We start from the raw sequence: 24,863 nt of genomic DNA on the forward strand, positions 1-24,863 counted from the left end.
AATAATAAAACAACCCACTACTTGCCCTCGTGGTAGCTGATTCTGACGTGCCGCAGCCTGACGACACTGCGAAAATAAAACCGTCCGTTTCGGCCATATCAAATCTTCATTTACTTGTTAGATCTAGTTTGTAATTTCTTTGATCCAAACTTGTGTTTATGATCTTCATGTATCTTAAAGATCCAAGCTTTATGCTTCAAGATCTTCAAGAAAACTAAAGATCCAAGCTTTTTAGTTTAGGGTTTCATTATTAAGTACAAGATCTTAGCTTTTTAGCTTATGGTCTCATTACTTTCATTATTTTGTTAAAGATCTTAGCTTTCTAGCTTATGGTCTCATTAATCTTGTAAAGATCCAAGCTTTCTAGCTTAGGGTTTTCTTAATACTTGAGATCTAAGTTATTATTGTAGATCTCACTTACTTGGAACCTTTTTGTGTTTGTTGTGATGATAAAGATCAAGTCTTCATCATCACATATGATGGAGATGCATAAACTTGTGTAAAATGGACAAAGGTTGAAGCTTTATTGGATCTATGCAATAAAGAGGCAATCTTGATGTTCAAAACTTGTAGAATGATAGATTTTACTCTTAGTTGTGTATTGATGGTTGAACCTTGGTCAAAGTGATGCTAAAACATCAAAGAGTTGTACACTTGAAGCTTACAAGCATTAAGGATGATAACTGTGATGAGCATCAAGCACCAAGAACCTCACCGGAGCACTTGTTTGCTATTTTTTGGGGTCTGATCAGACTCCTGGGCTTCTGGAAAATTGATTTTCAGATAGTTGTTTCGAGTAGCTGACTTTTCCGTTTAGGTCTCGACTTAATCCGATATATGGTTTAGGATTTATAGCCTTCCGAAAGTCACTACGCCTTTGTAACGTTGTGTTGAAATTTCTGACCTACTCGCACTTAAACCGTCGCCACGGTCAAACGAAGACGAGTTAGGTTCTGAAAATTGGTCAGCGGTTATAGGACTCATGTGATGCCCTGTACAAAACCATCGTGTACGAATCATCAACAACAGGATCATTACAAGGTTAAGTACTATATGCTGTAATTATAGAAGTTGCATTCACGATAAAAAGGTGATGTCATAACCGACATCAAATGTTTTACATTTCAAAAGCATGCTTCACTAAGTAGAAGCAAATAAATAAGTGTACGTGACCCCAAAGGTCGTTACATAACATAGTTTCAAAAGTAAATAAGTTTGAATGCAAGATAAGTAGTCATGCGATAACAACTCTAAGCAGCGGGTTCTACAGCACGACAAGTAAGACAGCGGAAGCAACCTCAAGCACCTGAGAAATACATGCTTAAAAACGTCAACACAACGGTTGGTGAGCTATAGTTTAAGTATAACAGTATGTAAGGTAGGCCACGAGATTTCAGTGCTACAAAGAGCGTTTCAAAACAGTATGATAAAGTATATGTTAACCGTGGGCACTTGGTAACTAACTTAACGTTTAAAATACCCCCTGAAAGTACACTTGGCGAGTGCATATGTTTACGAAGTATTAAACACTCGTTGACTGCTAGCGCGACTAGCCCGAGTGGGGATGTCAAACCCTATGGATCCATATCTAAGATTCGCGTTCACGGTTCATAAACCAATGATTAAACGTTACCGAGCTAAAGGGAATCTTTATGCCGTTGTATAACCCACACATATATAAGTTTAAGTACTCGTGCCTAGTATGTAAAACATAAAATCCGCATGTATTCTCAGTTCCCAAAATAAGTTAAAGTAAAAAGGGAATGCTATAACTCACAATGATATGTAGCGGTAAAGTAGTAGTCGGGAAAGGTGTGCAAGTAAATGGTCTGAAGTCCTCAACCTAAGTCAAATAGTACTAAGTCATTAAATCGTCTTAATAGGTTTAAAAGTATGTATTTAAGGTCTTAAGGGTCATCATCAATCATCATTAAACAAAAGGCGTAAAGTAAGTTTCGTTTATGAAAGTAGTTTTCAATAAAGTCTGACTTCAGTCAGTCACCACGGCCTCTACCCTTACTGAATTAAGGTGAGACCAGTGGCCATGGCTCCGTCTTTGAGTCCCTTAAGTGTGGTAAAATTTACAGAAGCAAACTCGTCTTGGTTTGACCGTGGCGACGGTCTAAGTGCGAGTAGGTCAGAAATTTCTGCACAACGTTAAAGGACATAGTGACGATCGGAGGGCCATAAATCCTAAACCGTAACTCGGATTAAGACGAGTCCTATATGAAAAGTTATCTACACGAACTGAGCTATCTGAAAATCAAGGTTACAGTATCCCAGGTGTAGTGGTCTGTTACAGAAACCAAAAAAACAGAAACTGTACACAGAAAACAGAAAAGTAAATGGACATAGTGACGCTCGGAGGGCCGTAGACTCTAAACCGTAACTCGGATTAAGACGAGTCTTATATGAAAAGTTATCTACTCGAAAAGTTCTATCTAAAAATCAAGGTTAGAACCGCCCAGGTCTACTGGTCTGTTCCAGAAGCATCAGGTCAGTAGGTTTTGGACAGAACAGTGAGTTTAAAAGGGGTTCCGGTGGTCTTGGTGCTTGATGTTCATCATGGTTCTCATCCTTGATGCATATAGCTTCAAGTGTACAACTCATTGATGTATCTACATCATCTCAACCAAGTCTTGACCATCATAACCTATGTGCAAGTCTAAGACATGAAGCACAACTCACTTAAGAGTTGTATGAAGTTTGATGAACCAAAGTTGCATCAAGGTCTTAGATCTAACACATACATGGACTTTAAAGCTAATAACAAGTTACAAACTTGAAAGTAAACTAACTAATCAAGATCATAAGTAGTAGAACATAGTTATTAGTTTGATCTTGAAGATCCAAGACTCAAAAGTCTAGATCCAAAGTTATATTTAAAGAAAACTTGTTTGTGTGTTCTTGAACTTTCAAAGTTAACTTAATTTGTTCAAGAGATATGAGATCAAGACTAACTTGTAGTACTTGACCATATAAACTAACTACATGAAATTAAAGTGTATAAAATAAAGAAACAAGTTAACTAAACAAGTAATTAGTTCAAGGGTTGCTCATACTTTAAAGATTCAACCAAAGTTGATCTTTAAGTAAAGTAAACTTTAAGTTTACTTCCATGACTTACAAGCATGATTTCAACAACAAGAACTTTATAATCTTTGAAACATTATATGTAGAACTTAAACTAGAGAGTTTAGTTCTTGATTGTTCTTGTTAAAACAAGATAAAAGATGAATCAAACTAGAAAGTTAGATTCTTGAAACATGTAAGTAAATAACAACAATTAACAAGACAAGTAACATTAACAACAAAGAACAACAAATGATGATGATGATTTGCATGTAGGAAATCGGTTTTACAAAGAAAAGAAGAAGAAGAAGAAGAACTCAAGTTACTTACAAGGTTTAGAGAGAAAAGAGAGGAAAAAGAGTTGCAAGTATGTGTGTGTGTTTGAATGAGGTTATATAAGTGAAGTAGTATTACATAAAATGACACAAAAAGGCACTCCCAAGGCCTCTAAATTTCGGCCTGCAGCAGCCCACAAAGGGGGGAGGGTGTTGTTTGGTGGATACAAGCATGAAAAGTTCATAAAGGTGGTTAAAGGATGGCTTTGCATGGGGATTAAGACATAACTAGATTCCTTTTGTAAATGACTAACTAGTTACACTTTGAAACTAATACTTACATGTAGTATGGGCTAACTAAGTCCACTATTAGTGTAGGGTGGGCTTGGAAGTCCAATAACATGAGTCCATTACACTAACAAAGCCCAAGTTCAAATAAATCACAAGTAAACCAATTAAAGCCCAAGTAACTAACTAATAGCCTTAGTTAATTAAAATGATTAATAAATTTAATCATGAATGTAAATAATATCTAAAAATATTATTCGTGAAAGTTCCGGGTGTCACAAAGACGTTTTGGGCCCTTAAAAGTCAAGCACGGGCAATCAAGGCAACATGTAAATGTAATAACGTACATTCGTTTAAACACGCGTATTAATAATAGTAATTATTAATAAATAAATGTTGGAAAAATCCAGGGTCGTTACAACTCACATACGGAGCCATGGCCACTGACTACGCATATTTTCGATTTGTATAGAGGTCGTACCAGGTGTCCGAATCAGCCTTTTGTTTTGATCACTATCCTTTTTAAACTTACCTTAGTGTTGATGAATGATGATGATAATGATGATGTTGATGATGACACTTAAACTTAATTTATTCACTTTTGAACTTATTGGGACAACATACTGACCTAGTGACCTTTGACTTAGGTTGACGAACTTTCGGACCGACTTACTACCTGCATACGTTTCATATCGACTTTCACTGCTTATTCACTGTGAGTTATACCATCCCATTACTATTTTTTTACTATTTTTAGGACTGAGAATACATGCGCTTTTTATGTTTTACATACTAGACGCGAGTACTTAAACTTTACATATGTGTGGGGTGATACAATGGCACAAAGATTCCCCTTAGCTCGGTAACGTTTAATCATTGGTTTCCTAACCGTGAACGCGAATCTTAGATATGGATCCATAGGGTTTGACAACCCCACTCGGGCTAGTCGCGCTAGCATTCAACGGGTATGATGTGCAAAACGTGGTATATGAATTATTGTATGAAATAGTATGAAAAAATACCGATTAGAGATTGCTACACACTAACGGACAGTGTACCCGATCGTGTAGTAGTATAATAAATGGTAAAATCCGTGTATCGTTCCAAGGACAGCATCTAAATCAAATTAGGATTATAGACTAAATTGTGATTATCTAAGAAAATTACAAGTATAAGATATATTTTGGTTTGCCCTTTTATGATAGGCGAATCAAGTGATGAATGAGATTAAAAAGACAATATTTTTGGTATTTTTAGTTTATGAAAACAAAAATATAGTTTTGAATTCAAATTAAAGAAATATGCTCATCTAGACTTTTTACCCTTAATGTTGAATGTTATTTAGGATTAAGATCGGATTGATTAGTTATGCACGAGAACTAATTAATTGGTTCACCAAGAATAGTCTTGCGCAAACACTTCCAACGGGATCACACGACGCAAGTGATGTTCTTGACATCTAAGACCTCCTATTTGTAATCAACTAATTCAACTAGTTTGAAGACTTGAAGAATGATCAAGTCAATGGTGTGTTGTACATGATCCACTCCTATATCAACTAAAGGTTTAACTTAGTTCATTCCCTTGGTCCGGTAAAATGCTCAATTCACCCAACCCAAACAATTAACTAAGTGTTATAATAAGATCCCTATAAACGTCACTAGATAAGGCAAATCACTAACACATGTTAATTGATGTACCTAGGTAGTTGAAAGTGTGTATAATAGATTCTAAGGAATTGGTCATTCTCCTAGATAATTACACATACTAATTAAGCTATTCCAAAGTATCTACAAGAGTCGCTCTTACATTCTTATGTAAATTAACCATTTGAACTCAACTTATCCCTTTTGGTAAAAGACGGATAAACACATGTCACTAGGTGTAAATCAATACATTAACTTAACAAGATGATGTTTCTTAATCAAATGAACATATCAACTAGTTGAATCAAAAGGATTAAACTTAACAAGAATGGTTCTTGTATTCAAACATCAAACTATCGTGCATAATTACAATCAATCAATAGTAAACATTCAACATCTCGGTTATTTATCTAGATGAACATAAAATGGACTAGCCAACAATCATGCTTGAAAACTTAAACATAACAGTAACAAAGATAGAATTCATTGTAAAGACAAGATTAATCTTTTAGGAGTAATCTTGGATGAAGCTCTTGAATGATCTTGGATTCTTCAATGATTTGAGTGCTTAGATGCACTTTGATAAGCCTAAGAACTGCTTTGAATCGTATATTTTCGTCTCTGAGAAGAAAGGAAACTGGTACCTCTCAAATGAAACTGGAAATGGAATTAAATAAGCTGAAAGGTTGGTGAAAAGTACTGTGCGCGGCGCGCACAATAAGGGTGCGCTGAGCGCACTCTCACCTACTTCACTTTATACTTTACAGCTCGACTACGCACATTCAAATTTGCTTTTCTGTCAAAAGTGCGCGTATGGGTGCGCTGAGCGCACCACTGTGCGCGGCGCGCACCATCAAAATGTGCGCTTGGCGAACTTTGGTTTTGGCCAAGAAATCCTCTGATCAAATTTATGCAATGTGCGCTGAGCGCACATTTTGGGGTGCGCTGAGCGCACTCTTTTGTCTTTGTATTTCTGGTCTCGTTTTCGATCTCTGAGCTGTTACCATACAATATCTTCATATTTCTTCAAGTTTACAATGATTCTAGACTATATTACAATACTATGAAATACAAACGGATTTACTATGTTTACATATGAAATAAAAAACAATAGGACGTGATATTACGACTAAAGATATGACTAATTGGAGTAATATCAAAATCCCCCATACACAACTCTTGCTTGTCCTCAAGCAAGTCTTGTTCTAATCATTCATATACGAAACACAAGCATAAATGAATCACACGCATTATTTGAAGTACAATTTACACGAATCACACGAATCACGCAAAACATACACAAACTCACGCTATATGAAACCCATAAAACACAAATGGAATACACACTCACACGATATAGTACACAAGTTTACACCATTGGAATACACACTCGTTTAGGTATACACACAATTTAAGGAACACACGTGTAGTGACCCGAACTTTTCCATGTTTATATATATTAATTGAGATTGATATTTACATGATTAAATGTTTCCAACATGTTAAGCAATCAAACTTGTTAAGACTTGATTAATTGAAATATGTTTCATATAGACAATTGACCACCCAAGTTGACCGGTGATTCACGAACGTTAAAACTTGTAAAAACTATATGATGACATATATATGGATATATATATATATTTAACATGATACTATGATAAGTAAACATATCATTAAGTATATTAACAATGAACTACATATGTAAAAACAAGACTACTAACTTAATGATTTTTAAACGAGACATATATGTAACGATTATCGTTGTAAAGACATTTAATGGATATATATCATATTAAGAGATATTCATACATGATAATATCTTGATAATATAATAATTTAAAATCTCATTTGATATTATAAACATTGGGTTAACAACATTTAACAAGATCGTTAACCTAAAGGTTTCAAAACAACACTTACATGTAACGACTAACGATGACTTAACAACTCAGTTAAAATGTATATACATGTAGTGTTTTAATATGTATTTATACACTTTTGAAAGACTTCAATACACTTATCAAAATACTTCTACTTAACAAAAATTCTTACAATTACATCCTCGTTCAGTTTCATCAACAATTCTACTCGTATGCACCCGTATTCGTACTCGTACAATACACAGCTTTTAGATGTATGTACTATTAGTATATAAACTCCAATGATCAGCTCTTAGCAGCCCATGTGAGTCACCTAACACATGTGGGAACCATCATTTGGCAACTAGCATGAAATATCTCATAAAATTACAAAAATATGAGTAATCATTCATGACTTATTTACATGAAAACAAAATTACATATCCTTTATATCTAATCCATACACCAACGACCAAAAACACCTACAAACACTTTCATTCTTCAATTATATTTATCTAATTGATCTCTCTCTCAAGTTCTATCTTCAAGTTCTAAGTGTTCTTCATATATTCTACAAGTTCTAGTTACATAAAATCAAGAATACTTTCAAGTTTGCTAGCTCACTTCCAATCTTGTAAGGTAATCATCCAACCTCAAGAAATCTTTGTTTCTTATAGTAGGTTATCATTCTAATACAAGGTAATAATCATATTCAAACTTTGGTTCAATTTCTATAACTATAACAATCTTATTTCAAGTGATGATCTTACTTGAACTTGTTTTCGTGTCATGATTCTGCTTCAAGAACTTCGAGCCATCCAAGGATCCGTTGAAGCTAGATCCATTTTTCTCTTTTCCAGTAGGTTTATCCAAGGAACTTAAGGTAGTAATGATGTTCATAACATCATTCGATTCATACATATAAAGCTATCTTATTCGAAGGTTTAAACTTGTAATCACTAGAACAAAGTTTAGTTAATTCTAAACTTCTTCGCAAACAAAAGTTAATCCTTCTAACTTGACTTTTAAAATCAACTAAACACATGTTCTATATCTATATGATATGCTAACTTAATGATTTAAAACCTGGAAACACGAAAAACACCGTAAAACCGGATTTACGCCGTCGTAGTAACACCGCGGGCTGTTTTGGGTTAGTTAATTAAAAACTATGATAAACTTTGATTTAAAAGTTGTTATCCTGAGAAAATGATTTTTATTATGAACATGAAACTATATCCAAAAATTATGGTTAAACTCAAAGTGGAAGTATGTTTTCTAAAATGGTCATCTAGACGTCGTTCTTTCGACTGAAATGACTACCTTTACAAAAACGACTTGTAACTTATTTTTCTGACTATAAACCTATACTTTTTCTATTTATATTCATAAAATAGAGTTCAATATGAAACCATAGCAATTTGATTCACTCAAAACGGATTTAAAATGAAGAAGTTATGGGTAAAACAAGATTGGATAATTTTTCTCATTTTAGCTACGTGAAAATTGGTAACAAATCTATTCCAACCATAACTTAATCAACTTGTATTGTATATTATGTAATCTTGAGATACCATAGACACGTATACAATGTTTCGACCTATCATGTCGACACATCTATATATATTTCGGAACAACCATAGACACTCTATATGTGAATGTTGGAGTTAGCTATACAGGGTTGAGGTTGATTCCAAAATATATATAGTTTGAGTTGTGAACAATACCGAGATACGTATACACTGGGTCGTGGATTGATTCAAGATAATATTTATCGATTTATTTCTGTACATCTAACTGTGGACAACTAGTTGTAGGTTACTAACGAGGAAACTGACTTAATAAACTTAAAACATCAAAATATATTAAAAGTGTTGTAAATATATTTTGAACATACTTTGATATATATGTATATATTGTTATAGGTTCATGAATCAACCAGTGGCCAAGTCTTACTTCCCGACGAAGTAAAAAATCTGTGAAAGTGAGTTATAGTCCCACTTTTAAAATCTAATATTTTTGGGATGAGAATACATGCAGGTTTTATAAATGATTTACAAAATAGACACAAGTACGTGAAACTACATTCTATGGTTGAATCATCGAAATCGAATATGCCCCTTTTTATTAAGTCTGGTAATCTAAGAATTAGGGAACAGACACCCTAATTGATGCGAATCCTAAAGATAGATCTATTGAGCTTAACAAACCCCATCCAAAGTACCGGATGCTTTAGTACTTCGAAATTTATATCATATCCGAAGGGTGTCCCGGAATGATGGGGATATTCTTATATATGCATCTTGTTAATGTCGGTTACCAGGTGTTCACCATATGAATGATTTTTATCTCTATGTATGGGATGTGTATTGAAATATGAAATCTTGTGGTCTATTATTATGATTTGATATATATAGGTTAAACCTATAACTCACCAACATTTTTGTTGACGTTTTAAGCATGTTTATTCTCAGGTGATTATTAAGAGCTTCCGCTGTCGCATACTTAAATAAGAACGAGATTTGGAGTCCATGCTTGTATGATATTGTGTAAAAACTGCATTCAAGAAACTTATTTTGTTGTAACATATTTGTATTGTAAACCATTATGTAATGGTTGTGTGTAAACAGGATATTTTAGATTATCATTATTTGATAATCTACGTAAAGCTTTTTAAACCTTTATTGATGAAATAAAGGTTATGGTTTGTTTTAAATTGAATGCAGTCTTTGAAAAACGTCTCACATAGAGGTCAAAACCTCGCAACGAAATCAATTAATATAGAACGTTTTTAATCAATAAGAACGGGACATTTCAGTTGGTATCCGAGCGTTGGTCTTAGAGAACTAGAATTTTGCATTAGTGTGTCTTATCGAGTTTGTTAGGATGCATTAGTGAGTCTGGACTTCGACCGTGTTTACTTGAAAAATGATTGCTTAACAAATTTTGTTGGAAACTATATATTTTTAACATGTGAATATTATGTGATATATTAATCTCTTAAGGCGTTTGATATTATGTGATAGATGTCTACCTCTAGAACAAGTCCCATTGACTCACCTAATAATAATGAAGAGTCAAATGTAAATTGGAATGATTCGTGGACTGATTCACAAGTTCCCGAAGAGGAACCGGAAGAAGAGTCAGAACCGGAAGAAGAATCGGAACCGGAAGAAGAATCGGAACCGGAAGAAGAATCGGAACCGGATGAAGAAATAGAACCGGTGGGGGAAATAATAAAACAGTTAAGTAAAAGAAAATCCTCAACCAACCGACTAAGGTTAATTATGGTCAATGGTGTTTCCGCCAAGGAAGCAAAATATTGGGAGGATTACCAATTCTCCGATGAATCGGATTCCGACGAAAATTCCGATGATGTTATAGAAATTACCCCAACTGAATTTAAAAAGGCAAAAGAAAATAATAAGGGAAAGGGCATAAAAATAGAGAAATCTAATTCCAACCCCGATGAACTTTATATATATCGTCAACCCCCGAAGTCCTTAAGTTGTAACAATGACCCTGGAACCTCTAAACCACCAGGTTTTTCTAAACTAATGTGGAAAACGACGGCTCGTATTAGGGGAACATCATATATCCCTAGAAACTTGGCAAAACGAACCAAAACCGAAGAAGAAGAAGAAGCAAGCGAGTCGAAATAAGATAGTTGTATTCGTGTGGTGTAATATATGTAATATAGCGTGCTTATGCTTTATGATATATGTAAAAATTGCTTGTATTAATAAGTATTTTTTTATGAATCTAACTCTTGTCTATTTTACAGTATAAAAACACAAAATGGATAGACAACCCAATATTTTAAGAGACCTACCCGGAGACATGATTGATGAAATCTTGTCTTGAGTCGGTCAGAATTCTTTGGCACAACTATTTAAGGCGAGATCAGTTTGTAAGACATTCGAAGAACGTTCCAAGAATGCCTTGATTTATAAAAGGCTTTCGTTCGAAAGATGGGGGATATCACATTGGGAAATCCATAAGTTACGATGTGTTTACTTTGACGCATATATTGCGGGGAACCCAAATGCTATTTTACGCAATGGGTTAAGAAATTATTTTGACTCAATATATCCGAATATTGGACTTCGTGATTTAGAAAAAGCGGCTAACATGCAACATAAAGAAGCATGTTATGCTTACGGATTAGTAATGTTCGTTTCTCACCAAAGTGAGAACAAGAACATTGGGCTACAACTATTAAACAAAACGTTCCCACAAGTGACGGAGTCGGTAATTGGGGTAAGAAATGAGGTTTTTAGATTGTTACGGGACTGTTGGACACTACGTAACCCTCGTCCCTTTGACGACGTTACAACACGCTGTCTTATCAAAGGCCATAACGGTTATGTTCCACAAGACCAAGGATGGGAAGTAATCCTAGTAAAACCAGAATGCATGACTTGTTTCTGGACGTATGAATTACGTGTCTTTATTGCCTTTGCTGAATGACTTGTGTACTAGCTAGAATTATCTTCACAACCATCTTGTATCAAATTTATTGTGTGCTATATTTCATGCTATATGTAAAATAAGCGGTATTGTAAGTTTGTAAAATATTGTGTAAAAGTTTGAACGCGAAATATTATTATAATCAGTTTTTCATATAGAATTGTAGTAGTTGAATTGTATATTAGCTACTAAGTATGAACTTAACGGGTAGGTACTACCCGAATTTAAACTTATAAAACGCTAATATGAAGAAAAAGCTTTTATAAATGAGTTCATATTATGCTACGAAATACTATTAACTACTCTTAATATTCTGTATGATTAACTTGTTCCGTTTGACTATTTTGAAGGAAATGGCACCGACTACTCGACACACCGTGAATATGAATGAATAGGAATTCCGTACTTTTCTAGCTTCAAACATAGCCGCAGTACAGGCTGCGCTACATACCAACAATAACCTTGGATCTAGCAGTACAGGAAATCGTGTAGGATGCACCTACAAAGAATTCACTGCCTGCAAACCATTGGAATTTGATGGAACCGAAGGACCGATCGGATTGAAACGGTGGACCGAGAAGGTCGAATCGGTGTTTGCCATAAGTAAGTGTACTAAAGAGGACAAAGTAAAGTACGCTATGCATACCTTCACAGGTTCTACATTAACATGGTGGAATACCTATCTAGAGCAAGTGGGACAAGACGATGCGTACGCACTACCGTGGTCAGCATTCAAGCACTTGATGAACGAGAAGTACCGTCCCAGAACCGAGGTCAATAAGCTCAAGACAGAACTTAGAGGTTTACGAACCCAAGGATTTGATATTACCACGTACGAAAGACGATTCACAGAATTGTGCCTATTGTGTCCGGGAGCATTCGAAGATGAGGAAGACAAGATCGACGCATTTGTGAAAGGATTACCGGAAAGAATCCAAGAAGATATAAGTTCACACGAGCCCGCCTCCATACAACAGGCATGTAGAATGGCTCACAAACTAGTGAACCAGATTGAAGAAAGGATTAAAGAACAGACTGCTGAAGAGGCCAATGTGAAGCAAGTCAAAAGAAAGTGGGAGGAAAACGGTGATAAGAATTACCAATACAACAACAACAGCAATTACAACAATAATCGCAACAATTATCCCAACAATCGCAACATCAATCGCAACTATAACAAACGGCCCAAAAACAACAACAACAACAACAACAACAGCAACTACAACAATCATCCCAATAACAATAATAACCGCAACAACAACAACAATCAGAAGCAGCTATGCCAAAGGTGTGAAAAGTATCACTCGGGGTTCTGCACCAAATTTTGCAACAAGTGTAAAAGAAATGGTCATAGCGCGGCGAAGTGTGAGGTCTACGGACCAGGGGTTAATAGAACGAAAGGAACAAATGGTGTCGGAACGAGTAATGGCGGAGCAAGTAGTGTCGGAGCAAGTTATGCCAATGTAGTTTGTTATAAATGTGGAAAACCGGGCCACATTATTAGAAATTGCCCGAACCAGGAGAACACGAATGGACAAGGCCGCGGAAGAGTTTTCAATATTAATGCGGCAGAGGCCCATGAAGACCCGGAGCTTGTTACGGGTACGTTTCTTATTGACAATAAACCTGCTTACGTTTTATTTGATTCGGGTGCGGATAAAAGCTATATGAGTAGAGATTTTTGTGCTAAATTAAGTTGTCCAATGACGCCTTTGGATAGTAAATTTTTACTCGAATTAGCAAATGGTAAATTAATTTCAGCGGATAATATATGTCGGAATCGAGAAATTAAACTGGTTAGCGAAACATTTAAGATTGATTTGATACCAGTAGAGTTAGGGAGTTTTGATGTGATAATCGGTATGGACTGGTTGAAAGAAGTGAAAGCAGAGATCGTTTGTTACAAAAATGCAATTCGCATTATACGAGAAAAAGGAAAACCCTTAATGGTGTACGGAGAAAAGGGCAACACGAAGCTACATCTTATTAGTAATTTGAAGGCACAAAAACTAATAAGAAAAGGTTGCTATGCTGTTCTAGCACACGTCGAGAAAGTACAAACTAAAGAAAAGAGCATCAATGATGTTCCCATTGCAAAAGAATTTCCCGATGTATTTCCGAAAGAATTACCGGGATTACCCCCACATCGATCCGTTGAATTTCAAATAGATCTTGTACCAGGAGCTGCACCAATAGCTCGTGCTCCTTACAGACTCGCACCCAGCGAGATGAAAGAACTGCAAAGCCAATTACAAGAACTTTTAGAGCGTGGTTTCATTCGACCAAGCACATCACCGCGGGGAGCTCCTGTTTTGTTTGTCAAGAAGAAAGATGGTACATTCAGGTTGTGTATCGACTACCGAGAGTTGAACAAACTTACCATCAAGAACCGCTACCCACTACCGAGAATCGACGACTTATTTGATCAACTACAAGGCTCGTCTGTTTATTCAAAGATTGACTTACATTCCGGGTATCATCAAATGCGGGTGAAAGAAGATGATATTCCAAAGACTGCTTTCAGAACACGTTACGGTCATTACGAGTTAATGGTCATGCCGTTTGGTTTAACTAATGCACCAGCTGTGTTCATGGACCTTATGAACCGAGTGTGTGGACCATACCTTGACAAGTTTGTCATTGTTTTCATTGATGACATACTTATTTACTCAAAGAATGACCAAGAACACGGTGAACATTTGAGAAAGGTGTTAGAAGTATTGAGGAAGGAAGAATTGTACACTAAGTTTTCAAAGTGTGCATTTTGGTTGGAAGAAGTTCAATTCCTCGGTCACATAGTGAACAAAGAAGGTATTAAGGTGGATCCGGCAAAGATAGAAACTGTTGAAAAGTGGGAAACCCCGAAAACTCCGAAACACATACGCCAGTTTTTAGGACTAGCCGGTTACTACAGAAGGTTCATCCAAGACTTTTCCAGAATAGCAAAACCCTTGACTGCATTAACGCATAAAGGGAAGAAATTTGAATGGAATGATGAACAAGAGAAAGCGTTTCAGTTATTGAAGAAAAAGCTAACTACGGCACCTATATTGTCATTGCCTGAAGGGAATGATGATTTTGTGATTTATTGTGACGCATCAAAGCAAGGTCTCGGTTGTGTATTAATGCAACGAACGAAGGTGATTGCTTATGCGTCTAGACAATTGAAGATTCACGAACAAAATTATACGACGCATGATTTGGAATTAGGCGCGGTTGTTTTTGCATTAAAGACTTGGAGGCACTACTTATATGGGGTCAAAAGTATTATATATACCGACCACAAAAGTCTTCAACACATATTTAATCAGAAACAACTGAATATGAGGCAGCGTAGGTGGATTGAATTGTTGAATGATTATGACTTTGAGATTCGTTACCACCCGGGGAAGGCAAATGTGGTAGCCGATGCCTTGAGCAGGAAGGACAGAGAACCCATTCGAGTAAAATCTATGAATATAATGATTCATAATAACCTTACTACTCAAATAAAGGAGGCGCAACAAGGAGTTTTAAAAGAGGGAAATTTAAAGGATGAAATACCCAAAGGATCGGAGAAGCATCTTAATATTCGAGAAGACGGAACCCGGTATAGGGCTGAAAGGATTTGGGTACCAAAATTTGGAGATATGAGAGAAATGGTACTTAGAGAAGCTCATAAAACCAGATACTCAATACATCCTGGAACGGGGAAGAGGTACAAGGATCTCAAGAAACATTTTTGGTGGCCGGGTATGAAAGCCGATGTTGCTAAATACGTAGGAGAATGTTTGACGTGTTCTAAGGTCAAAGCTGAGCATCAGAAACCATCAGGTCTACTTCAACAACCCGAAATCCCGGAATGGAAATGGGAAAACATTACCATGGATTTCATCACTAAATTGCCAAGGACTGCAAGTGGTTTTGATACTATTTGGGTAATAGTTGATCGTCTCACCAAATCAGCACACTTCCTGCCAATAAGAGAAGATGACAAGATGGAGAAGTTAACACGACTGTATTTGAAGGAAGTCGTCTCCAGACATGGAATACCAATCTCTATTATCTCTGATAGGGATGGCAGATTTATTTCAAGATTCTGGCAGACATTACAGCAAGCATTAGGAACTCGTCTAGACATGAGTACTGACTATCATCCACAAACTGATGGGCAGAGCGAAAGGACGATACAAATGCTTGAAGACATCCTACGAGCATGTGTTATTGATTTCGGAAACAGTTGGGATCGACATCTACCGTTAGCAGAATTTTCCTACAACAACAGCTACCATTCAAGCATTGAGATGGCGCCATTTGAAGCACTTTATGGTAGAAAGTGCAGGTCTCCGATTTGTTGGAGTGAAGTGGGGGATAGACAGATTACGGGTCCGGAGATTATACAAAAAACTACCGAGAAGATCATCCAAATTCAACAACGATTGAAAACCGCCCAAAGTCGACAAAAGAGCTACGCTGACATTAAAAGAAAAGATATAGAATTTGAAATTGGAGAGATGGTCATGCTTAAAGTTGCACCTTGGAAAGGCGTTGTTCGATTTGGTAAACGAGGGAAATTAAATCCAAGGTATATTGGACCATTCAAGATTATTGATCGTGTCGGACCAGTAGCTTACCGACTTGAGTTACCTCAACAACTCGCGGCTGTACATAACACTTTTCACGTCTCGAATTTGAAGAAATGTTTTGCTAAAGAAGATCTCACTATTCCGTTAGATGAAATCCAAATCAACGAAAAACTTCAATTCATCGAAGAACCCGTCGAAATAATGGATCGTGAGGTTAAAAGACTTAAGCAAAACAAGATACCAATTGTTAAGGTTCGATGGAATACTCGTAGAGGACCCGAGTTCACCTGGGAGCGTGAAGATTAGATGAAGAAGAAATACCCGCATCTATTTCCAGAAGATTCGTCAACACCTTCAACAGCTTAAAATTTCGGGACGAAATTTATTTAACGGGTAGGTACTGTAGTGACCCGAACTTTTCCATGTTTATATATATTAATTGAGATTGATATTTACATGATTAATGGTTTCCAACATGTTAAGCAATCAAACTTGTTAAGACTTGATTAATTGAAATATGTTTCATATAGACAATTGACCACCCAAGTTGACCGGTGATTCACGAACGTTAAAACTTGTAAAAACTATATGATGACATATATATGGATATATATATATTTAACATGATACTATGATAAGTAAACATATCATTAAGTATATTAACAATGAACTACATATGTAAAAACAAGACTACTAACTTAATAATTTTTAAACGAGACATATATGTAACGATTATCGTTGTAAAGACATTTAATGGATATATATCATATTAAGAGATATTCATACATGATAATATCATGATAATATAATAATTTAAAATCTCATTTGATATTATAAACATTGGGTTAACAACATTTAACAAGATCGTTAACCTAAAGGTTTCAAAACAACACTTACATGTAACGACTAACGATGACTTAACGACTCAGTTAAAATGTATATACATGTAGTGTTTTAATATGTATTTATACACTTTTGAAAGACTTCAATACACTTATCAAAATACTTCTACTTAACAAAAATGCTTACAATTACATCCTCGTTCAGTTTCATCAACAATTCTACTCGTATGCACCCGTATTCGTACTCGTACAATACACAGCTTTTAGATGTATGTACTATTGGTATATACACTCCAATGATCAGCTCTTAGCAGCCCATTTGAGTCACCTAACACATATGGGAACCATCATTTGGCAACTAGCATGAAATATCTCATAAAATTACAAAAATATGAGTAATCATTCATGACTTATTTACATGAAAACAAAATTACATATCCTTTATATATAATCCATACACCAATGACCAAAAACACCTACAAACACTTTCATTCTTCAATTTTATTCATCTAATTGATCTCTCTCAAGTTCTATCTTCAAGTTCTAAGTGTTCTTCATATATTCTACAAGTTCTAGTTACATAAAATCAAGAATACTTTCAAGTTTGCTAGCTCACTTCCAATCTTGTAAGGTGATCATCCAACCTCAAGAAATCTTTGTTTCTTACAGTAGGTTATCATTCTAATACAATGTAATAATCATATTCTAACTTTGGTTCAATTTCTATAACTATAACAATCTTATTTCAAGTGATGTTCTTACTTGAACTTGTTTTCGTGTCATGATTCTGCTTCAAGAACTTCGAGCCATCCAAGGATCCGTTGAAGCTAGATCCATTTTTCTCTTTTCCAGTAGGTTTATCCAAGGAACTTAAGGTAGTAATGATGTTCATAACATCATTCGATTCATACATATAAAGCTATCTTATTCGAAGGTTTAAACTTGTAATCACTAGAACAAAGTTTAGTTAATTCTAAACTTGTTCGCAAATAAAAGTTAATCCTTCTAACTTGACTTTTAAAATCAACTAAACACATGTTCTATATCTATATGATATGCTAACTTAATGATTTAAAACCTGGAAACACGAAAAACACCGTAAAACCGGATTTACGCCGTCGTAGTAACACCGCGGGCTGTTTTGGGTTAGTTAATTAAAAACTATGATAAACTTTTATTTAAAAGTTGTTATTCTGAGAAAATGATTTTTATTATGAACATGAAACTATATCCAAAAATTATGGTTAAACTCAAAGTGGAAGTATGTTTTCTAAAATGGTCATCTAGACGTCGTTCTTTCGACTGAAATGACTACCTTTACAAAAACGACTTGTAACTTATTTTTCTGACTATAAACCTATACTTTTTCTGTTTAGATTCATAAAATAGAGTTCAATATGAAACCATAGCAATTTGATTCACTCGAAACGGATTTAAAATGAAGAAGTTATGGGTAAAACAAGATTGGATAATTTTTCTCATTTTAGCTACGTGAAAATTGGTAACAAATCTATTCCAACCATAACTTAATCAACTTGTATTGTATATTATGTAATCTTGAGATACCATAGACACGTATACAATGTTTCGACCTATCATGTCGACACATCTATATATATTTCGGAACAACCATAGACACTCTATATGTGAATGTTGGAGTTAGCTATACAGGGTTGAGGTTGATTCCAAAATATATATAGTTTGAGTTGTGAACAATACTGAGATACGTATACACTGGGTCGTGGATTGATTCAAGATAATATTTATCGATTTATTTCTGTACATCTAACTGTGGACAACTAGTTGTTGGTTACTAACGAGGACAGCTGACTTAATAAACTTAAAACATCAAAATATATTAAAAGTGTTGTAAATATATTTTGAACATACTTTGATATATATGTATATATTGTTATAGGTTCGTGAATCAACCAGTGGCCAAGTCTTACTTCCCGACGAAGTAAAAAATCTGTGAAAGTGAATTATAGTCCCACTTTTAAAATCTAATATTTTTGGGATGAGAATACATGCAGGTTTTATAAATGATTTACAAAATAGACACAAGTACGTGAAACTACATTCTATGGTTGAATTATCGAAATCGAATATGCCCCTTTTTATTAAGTCTGGTAATCTAAGAATTAGGGAACAGACACCCTAATTGACGCGAATCCTAAAGATAGATCTATTGGGCTTAACAAACCCCATCCAAAGTACCGGATGCTTTAGTACTTCGAAATTTATATCATATCCAAAGGGTGTCCCGGAATGATGGGGATATTCTTATATATGCATCTTGTTAATGTCGGTTACCAGGTGTTCACCATATGAATGATTTTTATCTCTATGTATGGGATGTGTATTGAAATATGAAATCTTGTGGTCTATTATTATGATTTGATATATATAGGTTAAACCTATAACTCACCAACATTTTTGTTGACGTTTTAAGCATGTTTATTCTCAGGTGATTATTAAGAGCTTCCGCTGTCGCATACTTAAATAAGGACGAGATTTGGAGTCCATGCTTGTATGATATTGTGTAAAAACTGCATTCAAGAAACTTATTTTGTTGTAACATATTTGTATTGTAAACCATTATGTAATGGTTGTGTGTAAACAGGATATTTTAGATTATCATTATTTGATAACCTACGTAAAGCTTTTTAAACCTTTATTGATGAAATAAAGGTTATGGTTTGTTTTAAAATGAATGCAGTCTTTGAAAAACGTCTCATATAGAGGTCAAAACCAACGAAATCAATTAATATGGAACATTTTTAATCAATAAGAACGGGACATTTCAACACGCACACATTTGGATTTATTTGGGAGAGACGAACTTTGGTGAAAGTTCTTTTTTTAAAAAGTTTGGATCTTTAGGGAAAATTGGATCTTTGAGAAAACGTTTTAAGATTTTGAAAACGTCAATGTTAGTTTTTAAACTAAACACGTTTTCCGGTTTTAACCTCAAATTCCGGTCGAGGGTAACTGAAAACCGAAGTCTCAGTCGGCGATTAGCAAGCTATCCGCCCCCATGATTGTAGTATCATGGAACTCTTAACCGAATGCCAAAAAAAAAAATGGTTTTACACAATATAGTTCATAAAATAGCATAAGTTTTAGAAGTAACTTATATCGTGTCCAAATATCATCGGTGAACCATGAGTTTGCACACCTCAATTTGTTATGGCATATGTATGTTGACCGCGGTCAAACATAGATGCGCTTGATCTTTACGGAGACAGATCCAGTTTTACGGTCAAACATAGATGCGATTGCAATGTGCCCCCCCCCCCCCATTGTACGAGACAGATCCATCTCATGGTTAGGATAAGTCTGACCACCAAAAACCCTGTTTGATGCTGAGGTGAGGTGGATTTTCAACCGATGATAGAGATTACTTTTCAAGTTTTTTCGTCAACCTACAGCTGTTCTGGACTACATCTTCTAACATAAGTTAGCAAGTGTGTCGTTATTCATCCTTTTCGTTCGGTAATTTTTAGTTCTTTTATTTCCAAGCCAAAAGTACTTTAATCGTTTTAACTTTGCAAAAATTTGTGATAATAATTCGAAAAGATTGGTGACATCCCCCACACTTGGCTTTTTCGCTAATACTTTTAGTTCTAAAATTTAAAATTTTTCATAAAATGCGACAATAAGCCAAGTTGTATTGCATATCCGAGAGAATTTCCCCCTCCCCCACACTTAAGATTAAGTAAGGTCCTCATTACTTAAAATCAGAAATAATTTAAAAATTCGCGAGGGCAATAGTGTGAAAAGAGTTCGAAAAACCTTGGCATAAAGCCGGAGATCGTGAAATGTAGGTGAGCGATGGCGCTGAACTTAATGCCAGCATAAGAACATCGTTCATTCCTTGATCTCTATCACAAATTCCTAATTGATTGTACTTCACTGAACTTAATGCCAGCATCACTAAACCTTAACAATAAGAAATAAACAAACACACAAAATAGAATAGATAAAAGTGGTGTATGTAACACAACCACCACAAATGTCAAGCGTACAACATAAATATTCTAATTATTACACACCATTGTCTTAAAAGAAACAATTCTAAAAAATTACCAAATATTACCAAATATGGCACATGAGCCCTCTAAGTGTCACCAAAGAAGTTACCAAAAGGCCAGCCGGAGTAGGTTCCCGAACCATCATTCCTAGGTCTTCCCTGCTGGTATTGCTCCTCAAAGCGTCTTTGAGCATCTTGCATGGCCGCCTGTTCCTCATATAACGGAGGACTCGGAATTCGGTTTGGGGTGTTGTAGTAGGTCGGATGTTGGTAGGAAGTAGCATAATATTCTTGTGGGTTTTGTATATATAAACCAACAATATGGCAAAGCCAAACGCCCCTGTAATTCCCCCCACCTTTGGTCATACCTTACCGCCCTATTATGCTCGCGTTATTCTTCATGATATTGGTTAAATTGTTGCCTTTGTTCCTCATATTGGTTATCCCTGTGTTGATAACCTACCCTCATATCATGAAAACCGGAAATCACTTCCTCCAACTCTTCTTCCCTTGACCTTTGTGTCCGCCTACGCCTTCGCCTTTGAGCTTGTGGTAACTCTTCTTCAGTTTCAGGTTTTTCCATGCGAACCTCTTCCCCCGCTTCATCTCTTCCAACACCGCTACCACCCGCTTCATGATCATGGGCACGTGGTGGTTCGTTTACCCTCGGGACAAATGGAATAAGCCTATGATGATTTTTGTAGCTCAAAAATTCTGCATTCAGATAATAAGTCTTGCTTAAAGGCTTCATTGTTGTACTATTTGGAATCAACTGAGAGAAATCGACACCAAAATGCCTGGAAATTTGGGTGATGTAATGCCCACCAACAATCTGATTCAACCCTCTATCTCCCCGCGAGTTGTCAAGATAATCCGCCAAAGTAGATGGAATTTCGACACTACTTTGGTTGTAGATTTTGTCTACAAGAAAAACATCTTGACGTGTTACCTTATTTGTGCCATGTTTTCTTGCATTAAACGTACATGCAACTAGTTGATGACGCATTCTTTTGTCTTTATCATTTATATAAGTGAACTTGCTTCGGCTAGAGGAGAATTGAGTGTCACTCATATCGTTCCAAAATGGGTGTGGATCATAAGAATCATCATAATACTCGGCTGACCGTAAGTAAGCATTTAGTTGGGCATCATCTAGCTCGATATACAATCAAATATTCGAGCCAACTCAATTGGACTAAGTGCCCGATTGATCCCACCTAAATGAAATCTCATGAAATTTTGATTTGTCGGGTCCATAATGAGATCAAAACGTAAGGATGCTATGAATTCTTTTCATAATTTCGGGTATATGACATCATTGAATCCCATAATTCTTTCCCATGCCCTGACTGTTATTAGCCTGCCAGTTAAAAGCTAGTATTTAACCTCCTACATTCTCGACACTCTATCATATTCCCTTGCTTCAACCAATGGAGCCGGGTCAAAATACCAAGTGGCATCACATGTTTTGTTCGCTACCCAATTATATGCACTTGCATAATCCGGATGATCCCGGACATAAGCTAACCAAACTCTTGGATCATTTTGATCCAGTGATCCTTTGGGTGAAGATTGTCGTTCATTTGGTGGAAAATTTTGTTCATCCGGAGAATCTTGTTCTTCTCGGTATCGGTGGGAAGGTTCTTCTTGTTGTTGACTTGCCCTTGATCTAAAGTTGTACAGCACACATAAAACATACACCAAAACAAAAGAGGCGCATAGACAATAGTATGCATTAGTGTGAGTTCATCATAAATCAAGTATATGTTAAAAAATACATATAGCACATAATCATGTTAATCATTCATATGAACATTTTCTCAAAAGATCCAAGATTAACATAACTAGTCTAGCGTTTTAGAAACCAAATTTGAACATGAACCTCATATCATTCTCATCCCTCAAACTATCACATTAGACACAAAGTAATGGAAACTTAACAATTTTCAAGTATTTATAACAATTAAGAACCAAAATATGTTAGATTTCCAAAACATGAACCATGTTATGCTCAAAATGTGATACATACTTATGAAGTACAAAAATTATCTCAAACATTCATAAACACTTTGCTAGGAACCAAATTCAACCAAATTCAAAGCCAAAATTAGGATTTAAATTTTACATAAACCCTAGAATCATAAATATACCCTAAAACACAATGTAATATGATTTCAAGGCATACAAGGCAATTATAACAACCTAAAGCATGTTAATATATAGAACAATTATCAATTCAAGAAAACCCACATAAATTTCTTAAGAAATTCGAAAAATTAAGCATGAAATCGAAGTATTGGAAAGAAAATTAAGTGGAATCATATGAACATACCCTAGGCATCTTGATTTAGGCTTTGATTTGAGAAGAATTGGTTTAAATTGGAAGGATTGAAATTAGGGTTTGGAGTGTTTTAGAGTGAAAGAGAGAATGAATCTGCACTTTTGGGTGAGGAGTGAGTGAAAAATGAGTGTGTGGTTGTAAAGAGGAGATAAAATCGTGGGCCCCACAAAAATTTGAAGCAGATTCGAGCAATATTTAAGAGTGCGCCAAGCGCACACTTCTGGGTGCGCGGCGCGCACTAGCGATCTGAGCTTAAAAACCTTCTGACCCAGTTTTTGCAAAGTGCGCTGAGCGCACATCTTAGGGGTGCGCGCGCACAGTGGTTTTCAGCTATTTTTTTCGCGTTTGGTCAGTACAGTGAGGTTGGTAATAGATTGCTGAACGTAATGGCATTCAACAAAAATTAAAATCACTCAAAATCATGTAATTCACACAAAAACCTATTTTTAACATTTGTGAAGGTTTTAAAAACACGAGTCGCTTCACCCGACTCTTCCCCCAAACTTAGGTAGCTTTGGGGTTGAAAATGAGTTTTACCTCATCTTCAATGTTCATGGGTCCGTCAACATATAGTTTGACCCTGTGTCCGTTTACCTTAAACGTATCACCCTTCGCATTCCGTAATTCCACCGTTCCATACGGAAAAACCTTGTTAACAACAAATGGTCCCATCCATCGGGACTTGAGTTTTCCAGGGAAAAGTTTAAATCGTGAGTTGAATAATAAAACACGATCACCTTCTTTAAAATCTTTCGGATTCTTAAGACGGTTATCGTGCCAAACTTTGGTCTTTTCCTTGTATATGAGCTAGTTTTCATAGGCGTTATGTCTCAACTCATCCAACTCATTTAGTTGGTTTAAACAAAGGTTTCCCGCGTCTTCAAGATCGAGATTACAAGTCTTAAGAGCCCAATGTGATTTGTGCTCTATCTCCAAAGGGAGATGACATGCCTTCCCATAGACTAGGCGGTAAGGTGTGGTTCCAATAGGAGTTTCGTAGGCGGTTCTAAATGCCCACAAAGCATCGTTAAGCTTCGTTGGCCACACCTTAGGATTGGATCCAACCATTTTCTCAAGGATCCTTTTAAGTGCGCGATTCGTATTTTCAACTTGCCCACTTGTTTATGGGTGATAAGATGTAGAAATTTTATGGGTTATCCCATATCGTTTTAACACCTTTTCTAATTGAGTGTTGCAAAAATGGGTACCACGATCACTAATTAAAGCCTTTGGGGTACCGAACCGGGCAAAAAGGTCTTTAAGAAAAGTTACAATGACTCGTGCATCGCTTGTGGGGAGAGCCTTTGCCTCAGCCCATTTTGATACGTAGTCAACGGCAACGAGTATGTATTGGTTGGAATGAGATTTTGGGAATGGTCCCATGAAATCAATGCCCCAAATATCGAAAACCTCACAAACTTGGATTATGTTTTGAGACATTTCGTCTCTTTGACTAATCTTTCCTGCCC

Source organism: Rutidosis leptorrhynchoides, chromosome 3 (assembly GCF_046630445.1).
Source record: "Rutidosis leptorrhynchoides isolate AG116_Rl617_1_P2 chromosome 3, CSIRO_AGI_Rlap_v1, whole genome shotgun sequence".
Classification (NCBI taxonomy): domain Eukaryota; kingdom Viridiplantae; phylum Streptophyta; class Magnoliopsida; order Asterales; family Asteraceae; genus Rutidosis; species Rutidosis leptorrhynchoides.